This window comes from Petaurus breviceps, unplaced genomic scaffold (assembly GCF_028583685.1).
Source record: "Petaurus breviceps papuanus isolate PSGF00001 unplaced genomic scaffold, PetGlider_PUasm1.0 688, whole genome shotgun sequence".
NCBI lineage: Eukaryota > Metazoa > Chordata > Mammalia > Diprotodontia > Petauridae > Petaurus > Petaurus breviceps.
In genome coordinates, this window is record NW_027186457.1 from 8,760,731 (window position 1) to 8,782,753 (window position 22,023).

Here is a 22,023-nt window from a genome sequence, read left to right on the forward strand (position 1 = left end):
TAGCCTTCAAATTTACCTCTGCTCACCTTGGGCTGGATTCTAAAAAGTAGAATGCTTTAATGTAGAGCAGAGCGTTTCAATCCCAGTGCTGCAAGGAAATTGACTTATTCAGAAAAACCTTAGGGAACAAGAATTAGCACAGGTGAACTAAGACCAAAAAACAAAAGTGAAGAATAAAACAAACATAGGAAAACCTCATTAGCTTGGGTTCTATAATTTTATATTTATGGGCTGGGTTGAAATTCATTCTTTTAGTAGGAAAAAAAGGTTTAAAAATTAAGTTTAGGAAGCATTTTTTTTTTTGGAGGGATGTAGAGAACAGTATGTTTTTAGAGGAAAAACTGGTTTCTGGGAATCAGTGTGTGGTATGAAAGGTGTGCTCCCTTTGGACTCAGAAGGCCTCAATTTAAATATTAACTGTTCTGATACTCAGTTGCCTTACCTATAAAATGAGGGTTATGACCTCTAAAAGCCCTTCGAGCTCTAAACTGACCATCCTATGAACTCTTTCATACCAATGAACACTTTTTAAAACATATTCTGATTGTAAAAAATAGTCCTGTTCATCCAAAATGTTGGCAATATTTTATTAACTATAGTTTGAATTTATTATATGTACTTGGAATGAATAAAAACAATATTTAAAAAATATTCTATAAATCAGACCTTGAACTCATGCCAAATACTGAGCAAAGATATTGCAAAGGAAAGAAAAATCTCCTGAACAATTAAGGGCAACAAATGATTTAAGCACTCATAGAGTCACTCTGAATGGTACAGCTAAATAATGAGTAGGTTAATTATAATTGATTCTTATTTAAAGCCGTTAAAAGATTCTCTAAGACTTAGAACTCAGCTTCCTGGTCCCCTGATAGCATCAAACTAGAAAGAAATTGGAGGATTTGTTTCAAAATATTCGGGAACAGGCTTTTTACTATCAAATTAGGATAAATGAACAAACTTTTACTTAACACCAATAAAGGTGGAACATATACTTAGGCTGTTTCTGTGCTGTTTTGGAATTTCTCATGTCTAAACATAGTTGGCTTACAACTAACATAAAAGCTTACTGGATTGAATTGGATTCTATGCTAAACAGGCAGTTTATATTCAAAATCTCTCTCATGCTCACTGTTTGCTTCTTCAGTCCTTTCTAGGAGGCCAGGCATTTTAAGGCGGCCAACTCAAGACCACTGCCTTTCCACCTAAAATAATCCTCTGAGGTTTGGGAGGTAATAAAGTCTGGGGGGGATGTGTGGGGGTGGAGGTGAAGGTGAGGTCCTGCAGGGCAAGGTGAACCTAATTATGCTAGTGGCTTCCGATCCACTCAAACCTCTTCAAAGATGTTTGGCTAGAGCACCTAAGAAGCCAAACGCTCAAGTGAGTCTTAAAGCAAACTTGACTAGTTGGTTTCGATCAGTATTCTTTTTACCAAAGACTGAGGATAACTAACATTAATTAACATCAGTGAATTCATTTCCACAGTTTTCTTTAATCAGGGATGAAGACACTACAGCTCTAAGTACCAGACAGAATCTTTGAGACTAAATCAAGAAAAAAAAATTAAAATCAGAACACTACCAAAACCTTGAAAAATTAAACACTTCTAAATGGAAATATACAACTGGCCTGGTACCCATGACATATATAGATATATATGTATATATATATATACACACACACACACAATACATTTTTCAATACACATCTATACAAGAGAATGTTTTGGTAGCAATACAGACCATGCCTTGGTCTCTTTTTGAACACAAGTGAAATAGCACCATGGGCAGCACCTTCATAAGCTAATGAATTGAACTGTACAAACATTTTCAGTGAAAACAGGTATGTTTTTTATTCTTCCCATCCTAAAGGCAGTCCCTGAGGCGTGAAGTAAGAGTTGTGCCTTCAAGTAGCATTGTACTGAGAAAACAGGGCCTGCGCCTACCATAAATTACTAAGAACTGCTATGCTACGCATTGTTTGTGTATACAAGTGAAGACAGACCTGCCTAAAGTTATCTACAAGTGTAGACTGATTTCCTGTGTTGTTCTAAGTATGCTTTCACTGGGAGGATGCTTAACCCTTGGGAAATGACTAAAAAACGACATCTGGACTTTTTGATAATTCCACTTCATAGATGTCAGATCGGCAATTGGACAAGACAATGCTTGTGCCATCCAGAATCACACGCACACACATACACACACACATACACGCATACATGCACACACATACACACACACGCATGCATATGAATACACATTCCCCCTGGGGTGTGGAATCTTAATTAAAAAAAATAGATTGCAAGTTCCTTCATAGTAGAAACTTCTTAAATGATAGGGACTCAAGAATATTCATTTTGTATCTCCTACAGAACTTTGGATGTTGCTTTACCAGCTGATGACATTTTTCATCCATGTGTCAAAAAGTGATTTCATTGGTATCTCATTGGTATTTCATAGGATCTCCTGATGTGAGAACTCCTTTCCACTAAAGCAGATTACAACCTCTAGATTATAATTTAGAAGTCTCAGAGAGATGCCTGAGATTGAGAGTGACTGCCATGTGGTCACACAGCCAGTATCAGCGGTTGAATTTAAAGCCAGGTCTTTCTTCATGAATCCAAATTCAGCTATCTATCCCACTATATCCTACTGCTTTCTTCATCCATAAGTTAAGAAAATACCATTGGTTTGGTGAACAAAGACAATGTTCCTGCTTGGTATGGATGGGGAAATAGCAGGAGTGGCAGACAAATAGCCTCCCTCTCTAATTGACTGACTGCATTCATCTCTGGCTGGTACTTTCTAATTTGCAGACTGAGAAGGCAGAGCTACCACACCCCTAAAAATGGCAGCCACTCTCCTCTTGGGTTTGACAGCAATCTACAAGACAGTAACATTGCCTTAGCCTGATTTTTATTGTATTCTTGAAGCATCCCCTCCTTCAACTTGCTGGGAGGTCACATTTGGCCAGTTCATTTTTTTTTTCTTACAAGCCATCCCAACAGATCTGTCTATCCAAAATCACGGTCATAATTCCCATGGAGTCTTGGGCTCCAAGATCTTATCATCTGATAGCTAACATTTGTATAGTGCTTTATGGTTTGAAAAGTGCTTTCATATATTATTTCATTCAATCCTCACAACAGCTGCAAAATGAGTCTGCTTTGACTGTATCCAGTCGTGAGGACCATGAACAGCCACTCTAGAGATCTTACTTTCTCACCTTTCACTGAGACTGTAGAATGTGAACATTTTTCACCTGTGTAAATGTTTTCTCTCTAATTAAATAAGGTACATTATAGTTAGGACATGATGACAAAAGGATAGAGTTTTAGTAAAAACAATGAAGAGGCTCCTTAGTATTTCACAGAAATGTTACAAAGGTTTAAACATTTGGTAAAAAGAAAGGTTTTTGTGTATTTGCTGTTAGGAAAATTTTAAATCAATGCATACTGAAATCAACCTAGATCTAGTAAGATAAAATTTAATGGGGATAAATGTAAAGTCCTATGCTAGGGTTCAAAAAATCAACTTCATAACAACAACTCAAATAATAATGGTTGTTATGGAAAAACAAAGCAAACAAAAAGATATAATCCAGGCCAGTGAAAAAGTTCTTGACCTTAGGCAGGTATCCAGAAATAGCCAGATATATAAAATTACTTTTCCTTTATCCTCATTGTCAGGAGGCTCATCAGTAAATGAAATACTTCATTTTATCTGGCACTGGAACCATTTTTTAAATCAATGGGGATATTGTCTTAGGTAGGAAACATATTTGATATTTCCAATAATTTTAATGTCTGTGTTTGAGCCTATAGGAATGAATGCTACAAAAGGCTGTAGATGGTATTAAAGATAAACTATTTTGCTAGCCAAAGAACATTAAAATCCTCACTTTTACTTTCTTGTTTAATTCAAGTCTCTGATTTTTCTTTAATTGGCTTTAAAACACTGACCTGGGCTTTAGTTGAACCCAATCAAGACTCAAGCAGCTGAGCATCCTCAAGATGGCACCTGCATGAAATTGGGGCAGAGATCTCTTCCTTGAACACCCATCCCCCCTAATGGTTTTTACATGGATCAAGTGACACAAGTTACTCCTTTGCCATCACCAAACTCAGGTCCACAAACCTGGGAAAAGTTACTATCTCTTAACTATTTAACCCATTAACAAACCAATAGCATAAAAAAGCTGAGGGAGGGAGGAAATCTCCTTTTCAATATGTAATGTTCTACCGGGTGCTCAGCCAAAAAAAGTTGTGTCAATTTCACAAAGAGAGGTGCTTAAGGTAATATATCCATGAAAAGGTTATGTTTCTTGAGCTGACGGAAAAACAACTGGCTTTATAGGAAAACATTCAGTGCTGACTTGGTTCGTTGATTTCTCTAGAACACCTTGAGTTCTTAATGGAATAGAATGCGAAAGCTTGCTTTGTTCTTTATAGTACTAAAAAAGATGAGTCAAAACAGGTGAATAATGAAAGTCAGCTCAATTATGGAAGTCTATTTTTTTATAAAAAAAAGTAAGTCAGTCATAGCAGGTTTTTCAAAATTAACAGAGAGAATTTCTACAAAGAATATTCAGTAAGGTCTTTAAAAATATTTAAATTGTTGTTTATAACTACAGGCCCATTCATTTCTGCCACTGTTGAACATGCAAAGTATTGGGATCTGCAATGATGAATCAGAATGTAACAGCCTGTGGGACACATGCCATTCGGCTGATTTAACGTTATTCACACAGGCTTTGGCAGCATGACGGGATATTCACTTATCTCTTTCCTCCATCACCAACCCTCTTCAAAAGAGTAGTGCATTAGCTCCCAACTAGTTAATGGCTGGGCAGTGGCCTCTATCAAGCTCTTCTCCCTAGTGATTTCAAGTTTTAAGGAAATAAAAAATAGCTCATCCCCACAAAAAAGTTGGGGCCCCCTGATACAGAACTGCTACTGACTTCAGAGGGAGCCTGGTATCTAAGTTAAGTCACTAAAGTATTAGAAAGTTCACCAGTGAAAATATAAAAATCTGTAATCAGGCCTCTTACTTTAAAGGTAGATTCATTGCCATTTCTTTGATCACACACACAAAAAAATTCCCAGGATGTTTGTCTCCCAAACAAGAAAAGGATGAACTGTTTTGGGACTGCTTTGATATGCACAATAGGCATATTAGTATTCCTTTAAGTGTTCCTGGTTAATTCGTATTTTATTAAATAATCACTAACAGGTCAGTTAGTGCCCTTTAAGTAAAATGTCTAATTACATTCTTTTAAAAGCTTTACACTGAAAGGTCTCAGGAAACATGAGATAAAGGTCTTTAGTTGAGTGAGGTGTTGTCCTACCTATCTTAATACACCTTCTGGAATTTGAATTTCGTTTAGCAAGCACTCACTTGTCCTGCCACCATTCTCAAGACAACATGGGAAATGAAATATCTGTATGTGTACACAGAGAAAAAAAAATCTGTGAGAATGGATATAATAGCTTATAGAAGGGGGAAAGGAAAAAAAAGATAAACAGCATCTAGTTTATTACTCATAGAAAGAGATTTTCAGAATTTACAAACACCCAAATTGTTCATTCCAAGGAGAGATTTGGATTTGAAGGGATCACCCATGTTTCTTTTTTCTTCTTTTTTTTTTGCTTTTTTACAATATATACAATGGAAGACTTTGATTTCTTTTCATCATATTTTTGTTTCTGTGCACTTGCCAGGTTCAAGCTGACAGTTGCAAATACCAAGTATAGAAAATTTGTCTTCAGTTCAGTTAACATGGCCTACTATTGTCTTATAAGAGAAGTATAAAATTATGATTTCATTGTAAGGAACTCAGATCAACATCAGGCTTATGTTACAAGAGATATTATCAGTAAATATAGCTGTACAATCGAGGGTCATCTGCGGACCTAGGAATAATATTATATTATTTTCTGAATTACAATCTTCAAACAAGAATAGTACCCTACTCTATTCTCATTAGCCTCTTTTTAAGCAGTTCCCCCACTCTGTTTACAACAGAACATAGTGTACCTCAGTTCCACATCCAAAAAAAAGATGTGCTGTAGGGAAAAAAAAGTTACATTTTAATTTAAAAAAATTACATATAGAAATCAAAACCTATGTTAAATATTTAATACTCTCCAACCAACATCAACAGTTTGGTATGTAATAATTTACAATGATGATCTTTCATACAGGTTTTTCAGCAGCAAATGAAATTCAGCGTACTGTGTAAATGTGCTAATAGTACCCAGTCTCGTATGATATAGTGGTGGGCACATCAGTTCATTGTGGCCAGCTAAGTCCTTGTGGTTGCCAATGAAGTTATGGAGACTCCTTGTTCTGATGTCACAGTGCTTTTTTTGCTTGGCACAACAGAGAATGTGCAGTTCAGTCAATGGACTCCTGAGGTTTGTGTTAAGTAAACAAACTGAACTGGGTGTATCGTACCATCTACTGAGGAAGAGGATGTGAGGTCCTGGTTGTGAGACATGAAACACTTGGCGTCTGAATACCCATGAGTTAAGAAGGATTTGCTGAGGTTGTGTAGGTCATCATTCTGCAATTAAACAAAAAAGAAAAAGAAAGTTATAATCACAGGCATTTTTTCATTACATATAATGATTATTTTAGAAGGTGAAGGAGGGTCACATAATGAGCAATCAAAGGTGCCAGACACAATAAACACTGTAATACACACACACACACACACACACACACACACACACACACACATATCTATATCTATATCTATGTATGTATATATGTATATACCTAAAGAAGGCCTGTGGATCTCGACTTTATTCAAATGTAAAAATCTAAAGCAATCATAAACTAGGCAAACAAATCAGTAGGATTTATCAACAGACCCAACTAATGAGAAACCTGACTATTTACTGAGGTGGTGATGTGGGCAGATACTGGGGTATTTGAGGCGGGGGGGGGGGGATGTAAAGGGGCCATCACAAACATAAAAGTCTATCCTTGAGGCACATGTTGGAGCATTGCTTAATAAAAGAATTGGGGAGGGGGGAGGGGGTGTAGAATCAAGGGAGATGCTTCGTTTAACATGGAATAGCCAAGAAAGAAGGTCATTCAAATTTAGATTTAAGGGTACAGTTCAATGAAGTACCATAGAATTTATTTCATCTTTTTTAATGTTTTATTTTCAGTTCCAAGTTTTCTCCCTCTCCCACCATTACCAAGGCAAGAAATACAATGAGGTATCATAGGATAGCTAGGGGGGACAACAGATAGGGAGCCTGAGCCTAGAGTCAGGTAAACCTGAGTTCAAATCCAGCCTCAGACATTTATTTACTAACTGTGGAACCTGGGCAAGGCCCTTAATCCTGTTTGCCTCAGTTTCCTCATTTGCAAAGTGAGCTGGGGAAAGAAATGGCAAACCATTCCAGTATCTTTGCCAAGAAAATCCCAAATAGAATCACAGAGTCAGTCAGACATGACTAAAAACCAATTGAATAACAATAAATCATAGAATTTTTTTACATTTTATTTTCAGTTCCAAATTCTCTCCCTCCTACTACCTCTCCTGCCCAATGAGAAGGTGAGAAATATGATAATATATCACAGGATATTTAGAGATAACTTAACAGATGAGGAAACTGAGGCTTGCAGAGGATGGCCTATGTTCAAGATCACATATGAATGGTGAGAATTTAAAGCTAATCCCTCTGACTCCACAATCTGTGATCTTTTCACTGTACTACAGTACCTTCAATTCAAGAAGGCAATACTTACAAAAGAGAAGTGTTATTCATTCCCCTTTATACAGAATGGTGCTGAGACAGATGCCTTTTATAACTTCAGTCCCTCTTTTTAAAAAAATTTTCTTAAATTTATCTCAACCACCCCAGGTCTTCAGCTAAGTCTATAAGAAGGAGGTGCCAGATCCCTAAGTTCGGAAAAGAGGGCAATGGAGAAGTTAACAATACTGCCCCAGCTCTCCCCGTCCCTGCCTTCTGCCCCATCTCCTTTCTAAAGGGGGGTTTTGCTAATATTTACACTGGCTTTCAGGTAAGTCCAAACTCATGAAACTAGGATTATAGGCTTATGAGAGTAGTTCTGTATATTTTAAAATATGAACTCTGCTACTAAGAGATAGGCAAACAGTCTATTTTTCCCCACTTGCAAATAACGACTTGCCATAGAGACACCAAGGTAAAAACTTGAAAAAGGCCTCCCTGTCCTGTGCCCATTAATTGCCAAGGAACAGAATTTACTTTGTGTGGTCCTCAAGTGAAAGGAAAGCCTATCTTTGCAAATGATGTGTGGTATGCTGGGAAACTCCCCGGAGAATTATCTCACAGATCTCTTATTTACTCTCAACTTTCTCCTGAAGCCCTCTAGCAGCGATTGGAATGTTCCTCCCAGAATATCTCCATCCGGCTTACTTAACAGAGCTTCCAAGCGAGGGGCCTAAAATTAGACAGTAATGCCATACTTTATTACGGGACTGGTGACAAACAAAGAAATTGCTTAATTTAAACAGGGAAAGAGGGAAGGGTGCATGGTTTGCTTTGCATTTCATATCTGGCACTCTTCCAAAAGAGCTGAATGAATAGCTTACCAGAGAAACACAGTGTACCCGGTGAAATGTGTGAGCACATGCTCCAACCTGCACTGGATATATGAGAGATGAGGTTGGGGGGCCACCGAGGAGGGGAGGGAATGCAGAGCTTTGCTGTACGTGTTGAAATCTATTGCTCTGAGTTGCTTTAAATACACTCAAGTAATTTCTGGCATGTAAGCTGAAATCACGGGAGATGAGAAGCAATCTGCCGGCTGTGGGACCTACCTACACCTGAAAAACAGCAAGCAAGCACTCGGCTTCTCAAATCCTTCTAAGGCAAAGCCTGTACTAACGCTCATTGGAAACCACCGAATGCCAATGCTAACCAATAGCTGGGGTTCTCCCAGGATTCTCTAATATAAATCAAAAGCAAGGAGGACAGCAGCGTCCTCCACCAAGGAGGACACTTGAGCTCCAACCACTTTACAAAGCACTTGCTATCTGAACATTTACAATAAAGTTTTTCACTATGTGAGTAGGGGTGTGTGTGTGTACACATATGGAAGGATGTGTACATGCATGCATGTATATATGTATACATATGTGTGTAGGTATATGGGCACATATACATATATGTGTCCAGCCAATCAATAAGAATTTATTAAGTGCCTACTACGTGTCAAGCACTGTGCTAAAGTCATTAGCCTCATTTTTTGCCAAAATCCTTTCAACATAGCTTGATCACTTACTTTTTTCAATAGATCTGGCTCCTGATGGGCCATTTCTAAAATTTAAATCTTAACTTGATTTAAATTCTCAGGCTATTTCTAGACATGAAACCCACTCTCCCAGTATAAGCATAAACTACCAAGTTGGGATATTTGGAAAGATGCACAAGATAATGATAATATAACTCCCAATGTTTTGACCTTTGCCATCATGGTTGGAAAAAATCTTTAGTCTTCCCGATGACTCCTTTATTGGGATGATATATATTTGATATTAAGTTTCCAGGAAGTTTATTAATTTACTTTCTTTGGGTGATAATATCTTATATATGTGGGTATCTGTAATCCACATCTAAAAATATACCTATTTATTCACACACACACACACACAACCAAAATGCTGTATGGATATGCCTTCACAAATTTCTACGATTTAGAAATACTATCCAAAAATACAGACACCAATAACTACAGTAAGCTCATGCGATGGGCCCAGATCTCTGGGCAGAGTAAAATGCGAAAGATTTCCTTAGCGAAAAAGACCATGAAAATTTCCTTTCTACCATTTGCCATTCCTGGGATCAACTCTTAGGAGTTACATCATCCTGTGATAACTTGTGAGCAAAGTAACATGAAACCCCCAACAGTCACAGGGTTTTGTGGTGGGAAACTATTTTGTGATATTGCCATGTTCCAACAACAATGTTCCATACATCCTCTATTGCATCTTCTAATACTACAATACAAACTTACTAATACCTTTAATAGCAATGAAAACAAAATGCTTCAAGAGTTCACAAATGCATCAATACTCAAGAAAGGGTCAGTCCTTTTGAAATGGGTCATGGAAACTTATGGATTATTACATTACCACATATGGTAGAAATTCACATTTTACTAGACCATAGTCACTGAAGTCATTTTTCCAATGATGAGGGGCAAGGCAGAGAAGAGGGACAGAGAAGTATAAGACTTGAACAGAGGAGATCAAAACAAATAACTTTGATTATATAAAATGCAAAAGCTTTTGCAGGAACAAAATCAATTTAAGTAGAATGAAATGAAACTGTCTGTTGGGGAAAAATATTCCCAGAAAATATGTATGATAAACACCTGCTATCTAAGATATATAGTATACTGATACAAATGGAACCATTCCCCAACAGTTAAGGGTGAAAGAATATTTATAGGCAATTTTGAAAAAAATATAAATTTTGAAAAAAAAATAAATGCAAACTATTGACAATTATATAAAAAATGTTTCAAATAATTAAAAGTAATAGAAATGGAAATTAAAACAACTGAGGTTTCACCTCACGTTAATCAGATTGGAAAAGATGAAAAACAAGGAAAATGATACATGTTGGAGGAATTGTGGAAAACCAGTCACATTAATGCATGGTCGGTGGAGCTCTGACTCAGTCTCAGTTTTATGGAAAACAAAACCATCCTAGAAAAGTCATATGAAAGAAGATTTATATGAACTGTTTCAGAGAAGAGAGTATAAGTGAGAGAAGAACATTGATCACAATAGAGTAAAGAAAACCACTCAAAGTCATTAGAACTCTGATCAAAGCAGCGTCCATTGAGAGGAAATTCAGAAATATGGTGGACTATGGTCCACCAATGTCTTGGTTCATTTTGAATAACTACTTGCATGTTACAAGGGAGATTATTTCATTGTTGGCAGAGGGCAGGAAGAAATATAATTGAGAAATAACAATGATGTAAAAAACATCTGTAAAACTTTTTCTTTTTCCTAAAAGAAAGAAGTATAAAAATTTTGCTACTTTTCAAGTTGCTTCATTGTATTGGATTGTTTTTTATCATGAAAGCAGTTAGTATCTTGTATGGTTGCAAAACTAGTCCAATAAGCATCAAAGTAATCCGGATTGGGTTTAAAACCATTTATTTTAGGGTGCGTTTACAACCCCTGAAATCTACCCACAGTTTGTTTAGCAATGTGTGATATGGCATCCAGCACACATCTGGTGAGAGCATTATTTGTAATTCCTACTTTACTGAGGATAGAGGTAAAGAGCAGTAAAGCTGTTCAGCACATACTGTAACACTGCCAGGAATACCACATTTCCTGTTCTAACTAGACTTAAAAATTATTGCACTAATTAGTTTTCTTCAATGGAGCTCACTGTCTGAAGTCTCACATACGGTTCAACTAGAAAAATAATTCTAGGAATTAAATTCAACTATTTAAAGTAAAACAATGACTTAATCCAAAGAAAAGAGTATGCCACTGGATATGGCAAATATATACTAAGCAGAATCTAAGAACGAGAAATTTAAATACCCCCAAGTATTTAAGTAAATACCTTTTCACATATACAATTTAATAAAAGGGGTCACTAGGTGATGCAGTGGATAGAGTAATGGGCCTAGAGTCAGGAAGACTCATCTTCTTGAATTCAAATCTGGTGTCAGACCCTTACTAGCTGTGTGACCCTGGACAGGTCACTTAATCCTATTTGTCTCAAGTTCTGCATCTGTACAACAAGCTGGAGAGTAAATTGGAAACCACTCCCAGTATCTTTGCCAAGAAAACCAAAAACGAGCTCATGCAGAGTCGAACATGACTGAAAATAACTGAACAACAACAAAACTTAGTAAAAGCATAGTTTTTTTAGTTTAGTTTTTAAAAAATCAAAATTCCTAAGTATGGTTTGTCGGTTCATTTGCAGCTGTAACAAATGCCAATCACGAAAGACTACACTCTCCAAAGAATTAAATTTCAGGACTGCCCAAAAGACAATAGAGAGGTACATGCTGGGGATGAGTAGTGAGCTGTTTGTAGCAAGAGAAATGGGTAAGCAGTGGATAGACCTTGTCATTCCATTGGTATCCTTGCAATGTCAAGAGAAATAAAGAAATCCCTAGCACATTGGGTGGACCCTCTCTGAGGACCTTAAACAGCTGTCAATGGGCACGAGTCCTACAGAATGTACCCACATAAATGAGACAGCCAGTATGCTGTATCGAAGTCATTAGCCCATTTGACTAATGAGTCTAAGATCATGGGTTCTTTCCCCACATGGCCCAGTTAGCTACACCCTTGTTACATGACTGCAGATCATGTCTAAATCTCTCCAGCCATCTTATAAATGCATATCACACATGGAGACTGGGGGAGAGAATATGGATGACAAAAAAGGGCATGTCCTTCTGATAGGGGGTCTGCAAGGTCATCTCCACATACAGGCAATAATACCTTTTTATTCACTCACGGTCCAATCCTCTGAATTATCGTCTCTTTCAGAATTTAAACACCTTCGACATTCCACATCTGACCATCTGTCCTTAAGCATTTTTTAATGACTCAATACCTTCAAACTACAGTCCTGGGTTCCTATTCATAGACACAATTTTTTTGAAATGGGTAGTCCACAGCTGCTGCTTCTATTTCCATTCCAATTCCATTCTTGGACCTCCACAATCTGGTTTCCATTTTCACCAGTCCACTGAAACTTTCTCAAGGGTCACCACTGACCTCCTCTTAGATAAACCCAATAGCCTCCTCTTCAACCTTATCCTTTGAGATCTCCCCATTGCTATAAGTACTTAACTCCTTGGTACTCAAATTATAATTCTTCCCACTACACACTCTGGGTTTATTTATTTATTGGGGGAAAGGGCTAGTGCCAATTGAGGTTAAGTGACATGCCCAGGGTCACACAGCTAGTAAGTGTCTGAGGCCAGATTTAAATGAAAGTCCTCCTGACTCCAAGGCCAGTGCTCTATCTACTACACCACCTAGCTTCCCCCTTCATTTTTTTCCCCCACATAGCTTGAAATTTGACTTTATCTTCTCCAAACTGTAGAACCTAAAAGCTAGAAGAAAGCTCAGAAACTACTCAGTACAACACATACCTGGTCAAACCCGGTCACAACATTCCCAACTAGTGGTCACCTAGCCTAAGCCATTAAGGAAACCCATGTTCTCCTCAGGGATCTCTTTCCATTTTCCAACCTGGAAAGAGAATCTGAAGGGATGAGAGGAGATGACCTCAATGGTCCCTTATTCATTCTAATTTTGGATCACTCTAATGATTAGGAAGAGTTTTTCCTTACATTGTTGGCATACAAGTTCCTTGAGAGTAGGGACTATTCCATTTTTTTCTATTTCTAGCACCCATGACAGTGCCTGGCATATCAGAAATGCTTAATATATGCTTACTGATTGGCCTGGCTCCTTCCATCTTCTACTCACTGAATTTAGTCATGCCCTTGGGAGCAGAACAAGACTAAGCCCTCTCCAACAAGGTGGTCCTTCAAATTCTTGAAGACAGTGATCATTTTCCTCTCAGAGTTTTTCTAATTAAACATCCCAAGTTCTTTCCACCAATCCATACTTATGTGGAAGATTTCTCTAGTCCTCTCAGCCGACCTAGTTACCCAGTCTAAACATTTCAGTTTGTCTACTCTCCATCTTTGTGAAAATGTGGCACCCAGGACTGAACTCATCACCCATTCTCAACTGCTCCACTACTGCCAAAAGAACCCATCTCTTTGAAGCATTTATCTTGCTCTCAGTCCTGAAGTTACATCATTAGGCATTTATTAACATCTAATTTTGCCCAACATTGATTTAAGCCCTACTCAGATTTGAAACTGTTCCCACTAGACTCAACCCATAGAGAAAAAAACCCACTAATAATAGCTGACATTTATATAGTGTTTTCAATACACACAATATCAAATATGAGATTCTGAGCTAAAAGACTAAAAAAACTAAATCCATAGATGAAAAAGAGGAATTTACATTATATATGTTATCAGGAAGAACAAGATCATGCCCTTTTTCTCCAGACATTCAGATCCAATCAATTTCCCCAATACTGCTTAATTCTATCATGTTTATATACACACACACACACACACACACACACACACACAGTCTAGGAATAGCATGATAATGCTTTCTGGTTCTTCTAGGTATTATAAAGAACCATAACTACAAGCTGGAAAAGTTCATCTAAAGTTATACTTCATGATGACAAAACAAATTTTTAAAAAAGATCAAACCTTTTATGGTATATGCATGCACATTTTTAAGGAATAGCAAAAATGCTGATTTCTAAATGTGCTTTAATATCACAAATCTAGTATCAAATAATGAGCAAGAATGAAAGATTTTATACACACACAAACACATATGTATGAACACACACATATGGAGAGCAAAAGAGAATATACAGGTATCCTTTGTTTTAAACAAGCTCATTTGTAGTATTAAAAAGGATTATACCTAGATTTAAGTCTAAGACTTTTTCTAGCAATTATGAAGAATCATAACAAGAAAAGAAAGGAAAATGAGTTTTGGAAGCTGTGACCATGATATTTGGGGCTCCTTGTGCAAGGAAGGAATCTCTCAGCTCTTAGAAGGGGCCAAATTGGGAGATGTGAGGTGTGGGGGTGACGGTGGGGTGGATGGTGGAACACAAACCTAGAAGTTGCAAACAGATATCAAAGACATTCCCAGTACAAAAGCAATCATTACAGCCAAAGCTATACTAAGTTCCATAGTAACCCCTTTTTCCAACAAAAGTTTTCACTCGATTCTATTGGGGACCCCAGAAATTCCATTTAAAAAAACCATTTATTATTAAGTACCTACTCTGTCAAGCTGGAAATATAAAGGCAAAACTGAAAAAGTCTCCTCTCAAGGACCTTACATTCCACAGAAGGGATACAATATGTACATAAATATAAAAAAACGAAAAGCACACAAAGTCATTTCAAATGAGAAAGAATCAGTGGTGAGAATCAGAAAGGCTTCATGGATGAAGATGCACCCCAGCAATGCTTTGATGGAAACTTTGAGATTCTTAAGGTGGGGTTTGGTGGGGGGAGGGAGAACCTGATCAAAAGCATGGGGAGGGAGACAGAATTTTATATTTTGTGGTAGAGTCAATAGGGAGCCACTGAAAATTTTTCAGTGGAATGGGGAAAGACATAGGTCTATGTTTCAGGAATACCAATTTGGTAACTGTATGAAGGACAGATTGGAGGAGAGTGAAGGTTGTTGCAAAAAAACCTAGGCAATGAAAATCCAATTTTATAAGTAAAGTTGTGTGTGTGTGTGTGGAGGGGAAGAATAGGAAAAACAGGATTCATCTTAGAATCCACTAATAAAACGGAGAATACCTTAGATGTTTTCCAGGCATAGACAAGCCCACTGAATAGAAAGGATGGACAAGATTCCCCTTTCATGCAAGCCAAGAGTTTGCTTCTTAGATTTTTTTCCTAACATCCATTGAAAATAAATAGAATGAGATTCTATGACTAATTTAAGCCCTAAAGAACAGTATACAATTTGTGATGAGCTTGTTTTTTCCTTTTCTAAAACCACCCTTAAAATATATCTATTAAAAAGAGAAACAAAAAAAGTATGAAGAAATGAAGCTGGAGTTAATCTAGCAAGAGGTAGCTAAAGACATTTGCTACTTAAGGCTGAAAGGGAGGAAAAAAGTCATTTCAGCAAATGAAAAGAAATTTGAATAGGTTAAAGTTGGGCTGTCACTTGGCGACTTGGTCTCTTTGATGGCAAAGGGTAACCTCCTAGCAGAGCCAAAAGCTTCCATGGGGCTGCTTAAATAGCACTTTTGCCTGATCCAAGTCACATGGGTGGGGGCTGAAACACGGCAATGAGGCTAGCCAAAATTTCAGTGTAGTGCACTGCCAAGGAAGAAAATGCAGGGAAAGCCGCCAACGTGTGGAAGGCTCTCTCTCTCCTGTCCTTTTGTCCCAAGAAAAGACCTTCTGGCAGGACTGGTGCCTTCCTGGGACCACCAAAGAAGAGAGTTTGTAAATGCAGATGACATAGGCAGAAGCCAATGACTACGGACATCACCAAGCCATCTGTCAGTTCCCTGGAAAGTCCATAAGGGAGAAGGGATGCTGGTATTGTTGCCTTACTCTTCTCCAATGAAAAGTTGTTTTGTATTTTTTTTAAGGTTCAGAGAATTTATTTTTAAAAGGTTAGATGTTCTGTAAAGAGATGGAAGGGAGAAAAAAAGCACTGATTTCATCAGTAATTAATGGTATTTGATTAAGTAGATACTAGCATCTAATGGTCATTCAGTCTGACTGGTTCTTGGTCTATCGAGTGACACAGGGTCACTGCTAACCAAAGAGATATGCCAAATGGTAGCAACCATGGCAGTAAGTATCTGCCTTGATGGACGTGGGAAATACAAGTAAGGAAGAAGGAAAAAGAAAATCAATTAAGGAATATTTATTAAGTACCTACTTTGTGAAAGGAACTGTGCTGGATTCTGGGAATACAAGGACAGTGAATGAAACAATTCTCACTTGCAAAGAGTTACATTCTAAGGGGAAGGGACATACATACATACACATGTACATACATATACATATACATGTATACATACATACATGTATGTAAATATATGTGTATACACACATGCATGTATACAGACATATACATATATTCAAATATTTACAAAATAATTATATAATGTAATTGGGGAGGAGGGTGTTAGCTATTAGGGATATCAGGACAAGCTTCATGTAGAAGAGTTGGGAGAGAGGTGACTAGGTGGCACAGTGAATAGAGCACCAGCCCTGGAGTCAGGAGGACCTGAGTTCAAATGTGGCCTCAGACACTTAACACTTACTAGCCGTGTGACCTTGGGCAAGTCACTTAAACCCAATTGCCCTCCCCTCCCCCTTCCAAAGAGCAAAAAAAAAAAAAAAAGAGTTGGGAGAGCTGCTGAGGGTATCCCCCTAGCAGACGGTGATTGGACAGCAAGGTCTGGATTTGGGTTTGGCCTGTTTCTGTTTCTCCACACCAAAGGACACTGACCAGGGGTCTTGTCTTAGTTCAGCCTCCAGCTACATTGCTTTTAAGCATGTCACTCTACCCCTGTGGGGTTCAGTCTCCTCATCTTCAAATTAGGAAACTGGGCTCTAAAATTCACTTTAATTCAACAAGCATCTCTTATATGCCTGCTGTCTTAGGAGACCATAAGTGTCCTGAAGAGTCTTGGTTGTTATACCCCCAGTGCCTTGCACATAATAGGTGTTTCAGTACACCTGTGCTGACTTGAATTGGGGAGGATTCAGCAAATAATCTCTCAAATTCTTGCCAAATCTAACATTCTATGACAAAAGCTGATACCCCAAGTCTCTTCCAATTCTGTGAAAAACATAATTTCCCTGAAATGTAGACTAAATGAAGGTAAAGGAGAAATATTTATATCAACATACACATATACATATATACATATATGTAATTTAAATGCAAATAACAAATTAAATTGTAGTTATAATTTTAATTTGAATAATTTAAAATGTTTATATGTGTCTATACATTATGTATATTGTGTGTATCTATACACACATATCCTTTACCTTCATTTAGGCTACATTTAAGGAAGAAAGTGTGTGCTACAGAATTAGAAGATTTTATATACATTCACTAATGCTTTCACATGGAAGAATATCAAGATTTCATTTTGAGAGATACAAACAAAATCTATTACATAGAATGATCCAATTTCCTCGCAAATCAAGACACCACCCTCCCGATGTCGCTGGTCCTCTCCGGGAATGAGGGACAAACAACAATCTGTGAGCAGTAGGAATCAAATGAGAGAATGCATCTGATTGAGAGGAATCTTAACATCCAGCTCACGCACTCATTTTTCACTCAGACTAAGTCACATAGCCAAGGCAATAACAGTAACAATAATAACAACAATGACAATGACAGTGTGCTTTAAGGTTGACCAAGCATCTTATGGCTATCATCTCATATGCTCTGCCCAGAGCCAACACTGGAATTCTGATTTCCAGCTTGGGATCCATAGAATGTCACACAGGTAGGGAATGACCTCCTTACCCGAGTTAACTTTACAAAGCTATAAAAACAAATGGTCCTTGGGTGTCCATAGGGGTATTTCTACTCCTCCTTATGCGGCTCCCCCCCCCCCGAATCCTGAGCTTTCTGTTACACATTTCATATTGGGGATTTTCCCCTTAACTTTCAGCAATGCACACCCTCTAACAGATGAGTCCTAACTATCTAGGTTTCTGATGTAATGCCACACTTACATTCAAAGTACAGCCTCACGTACAAGGCATAGAGCGTGAACAGCAAAGTTCTCTGCGCACATGCCCCTTTTATGATTTGGCATACGGCGAATCAATGAAGTTTGTTCCTGTCCCATTTACTCTCTTGATCTAACAGCGAATGGAGGTTTCTGTTGCTTGGTCTCTCTCTCCCTGGAACCCTCTCATGAATGTTTTTTTTTTTTAAGTGCTTTCTTCTGCATCATCTGGATACCCCATTGTTTCTTATCAACAATCCTCAGTGTTTCCTTAACAACATATAAAAACAGTCCACAAGACAAGTGTTTTAAGAGGGGGTGCTAGGACTGCAGTGAGCTGAGGTAAGGATCATTAACATCACTGACATCATTGTTGGCAGCCGGAGAAAAGGGGAAACCTGTGTTTAATCTATTTCCTACTTACCACAAGCTTTAGCTGGAGTCCCCTAGAATATGGTTTGTGGTTGACTTTATGGAAGAATTGGGTAATGCAACAAAAATGTACTGAGCCCAATAAGGATCTTTAAAAGTTACTACAAGGTACCTCTGACAAGTGGTCTCTGCTTGACATCTGTTCTGGGATCCATGTAGATAAGACTCATATTGGGTCCAGCTGGCGGGCTTTCCTTTTCACAGGGCTTTGGTTGTTAGAAAAGCCCAAATACACAATAGCTAGACAGCAGATTCTAGTACTTGAGGCTTACTACTAGACTTTCCTCATTGCACACACCTAATTTACATCTCCTGGAAAACATAACTTTAAAACCACAAGCTAAAGGTTTCAACCTTCATCTCTACTCCAGTCTTCAGGGGGGTACCAAGGGAAAAATGTTAAGGGGTGGGGGTAGGATACATGAGTTAGAATTCTTTGATGTTAAATAAATTATACTAAAGATCGGGGTCGTCTAGACAATGAAAGAATACTATATCAAGCCAGATGAAATTTGTTTTAAAATACACATGGGGAAAATATTTTTTAAATGTATGTATCCTAAAAATCCTCATTTTTCCTTCTCAAAGTATTCCAGATAAAGTACAAATGAGATTTATTAGCTGTGGGGAAAACACAACTGGCCTACCTTAAAAAAAAGAGTTTGGAAAAATAATTTCCACTTTACCAATTCCTCTATATCACTAGGGACCAAGGGTGGGTGGGGCTTGTCTAAATGGGTCAAGTTAATGATAAACTATAATTTGGGGTACAGTGAAGTAGTTACTATAAACTTGGACTGCCTTTGTATTACCATTGCCACAAGGTTTTTTTTTTAGGTTGCTTTTGAAAAAATTATAAAAAGTAATTGAGGAAGTTCAGCAAAAACCAAAATAAAAAAAAATAACAAGCCCACAATGAAAATGGAAACAGAGTGATCTAATGGGACACCAAAAACCAGATCTGAGCCAAATTATGTTCCATTTAAACCTTTGGAAAAACTAAAATTTTCAAACCACAACAAGACAACTTGTACCAACTCTTCCCAAGTCTCTCTGTCTTCAGGGGAATCACAGTATGAAACTTCTAATATCTTGTCTTCTTATGGTACTTAAAAATGGTTAAAAAAGACATCCTAATAATTGAGAGGGAATCCACTAGCAGGAAGCAATTGAATTATAGGGGCAAAAGTCAAAATCTGGGGGGCACCTCGAAGGAAGAAAGAAGAAATTCTTTTTGGAAGACATGCAGAAGAATACTACTACCACAGGCCCCAAAGAAAATGCAGCTGTCAGTATGAGATCTAAGGGAACCGTACCATGGTACAATTTCATACAAAGAGCTGCCTACCCACAAAGGGAATATCATGAGGTGATATACTAAATATTAGGACAGATAGCATTAGCCCAGCTTTAAGGCACTCTTAAAATTAATGCTTTCCATAGAAATTCTTTGAAAGGCCACTTCTATCGCTTTCACAGAAGTCATTAAAAAAAACCATGAGGCCCTGCCCTTTGCAGTCTTTCACTGACGTCACAACTCGGCAAAGAATGAATGCTACATGAAAGAATTCCCCAAGATTGCTTATGAATAGGCTTAAATGGATGTTCAGTGAGTTACTCATGCACTATTTCCAGGTTCCCAGGCAGAGCTAATAATATTTTGGGAGGAATTGGGTGTTTTGGGTGGGCTTTTTTCAAAACTCTCATATGAAGAAACTACACCAGAGGGTAACATAGCCAATGCTGTATGACTAACTTTGTGAAAGGCTGAAATTGCTGCCAGATGCAGGCTTAATTGTTCTCAGCTGGGGGAGTTTGAATCAAATCTGAAAGATGGACTGAAATAATTGATAATGTACTTATTGTTTACAGTTCTAAGTCCTTCTGAGTAGAAAAGGGCTAGAAATTTCAAGGTTCTTGCAAACTTTCTTTTAAACTCTAGTCGGGAGGGAAGGGTCTCCCAATTTATACCAGACCTTGACCTATGATTTTGCCCATACAAAGCCTCTTATTCTTCTTTACAGATTTATTTCCATTAGACTCCTGGAGATCCTTTTCCTCTATTAGCTGATGTCTAGGCTTTTTTTTTCCTTTTATCTGAGAAACAGCATTCACTCTCAAAGGTCCCCTAATATCATTCTGAATTAAGCACTATCCTGCTTCTCCGGTGCTAAGTAGGTTGCCTAGCAGGGCTCGAGGTACTCTGAGGACATCATCCTGGCTGCTGGTGCCAGATCGAGGCATTTACTTTGCTAGAATTTTCTCTTAAAGGAATATTTACAAAAGACTCTGAGGTGATCCCAACCTGCTTAGGATCACCTAAGGCATTTCTAGACCTCTTGGAATGCCACCCAGGAGCTTCCAGACATCCCTTGACCAATGTTGGCTGAGCTGAATTCATTGTTCCTATTAGGAGATCTCTGATTTGCCAGACCCCCTTAACAATGGTCTCTGATAGGGATGTTTAAAGTAACTCATAGGACTTCCCTTTGAACACACAACTGGTAAGTGTGGAGGTGGGGGGTGAGGGGAGGGTCAGAGCACCAAAGGTCAAAGAGGCTTATGAGCAGATTTCTCCCAGAGTGATCAGTCACAGAAACTCTGAATTCTGAAAGCAGAGGCTGAAAACTGATTTATACATAGTGGGAAATGAAAACATATTTTCTGAATTAAATGAAGAAATTTTACATTTTCAGAGAACAGAAAATGTCTAAACACATAAGAGCTTTGAAGAGGGAGCACTCACTCTAATGTAAGCGATCTTAAGATTATGTTTATACATACATACATATATGTATATGTGTGTACACAGAGAAAGATAATGCCATAGACATATATATATACACACAAACAAATGCATGTTGTATATATACATTTAATATACAAAGAGAAAGGGAAAGGATGGGAAGAAGAGAGGAGTGAAGGGAGGAAGAGAGAGAACAAAAGAAAGAGAAGGGGAGGTGGGAGAGAGAGAAAGAAAGCTATACCTGGAGGAGTACCTAATTGGGGGAAATTGAAGCCTCATGGCAGGCTATGATGGGAGAAAGAAGGGTGAGCTAGCTGGGCTTTATAGCCCTACTTAATATAATGATGACAATTAATTTGATTATTTTTGCATATGTTACAAATATTTTTCCTTTTTGTGGGTTGCTGTTCCGCCCTCCCCAAGTAAGTATAGGGGAGTGTGAAGGAGGGGACTAGTAATAGGTTGCCCACCTCCAAAAAAAGGAAAAAAGAAG

General features: G+C 37.9%; 1 protein-coding gene across 2 annotated transcripts in view; it reads right to left on the reverse strand.

The window, feature by feature from the left end:
• Positions 1–1,472: 1,472 nt before the first annotated feature.
• The window catches only part of IRS1 (insulin receptor substrate 1), an 83,999-nt gene continuing 63,448 nt past the window's right edge, over positions 1,473–22,023 (reverse strand). For both annotated transcript variants that reach the window (XR_011171686.1, XM_069104546.1), the window contains one exon: positions 1,473–6,567. The gene's annotated coding sequence lies outside the window, so the exon portion shown is untranslated. The remainder of the gene's footprint in view (positions 6,568–22,023) is intronic.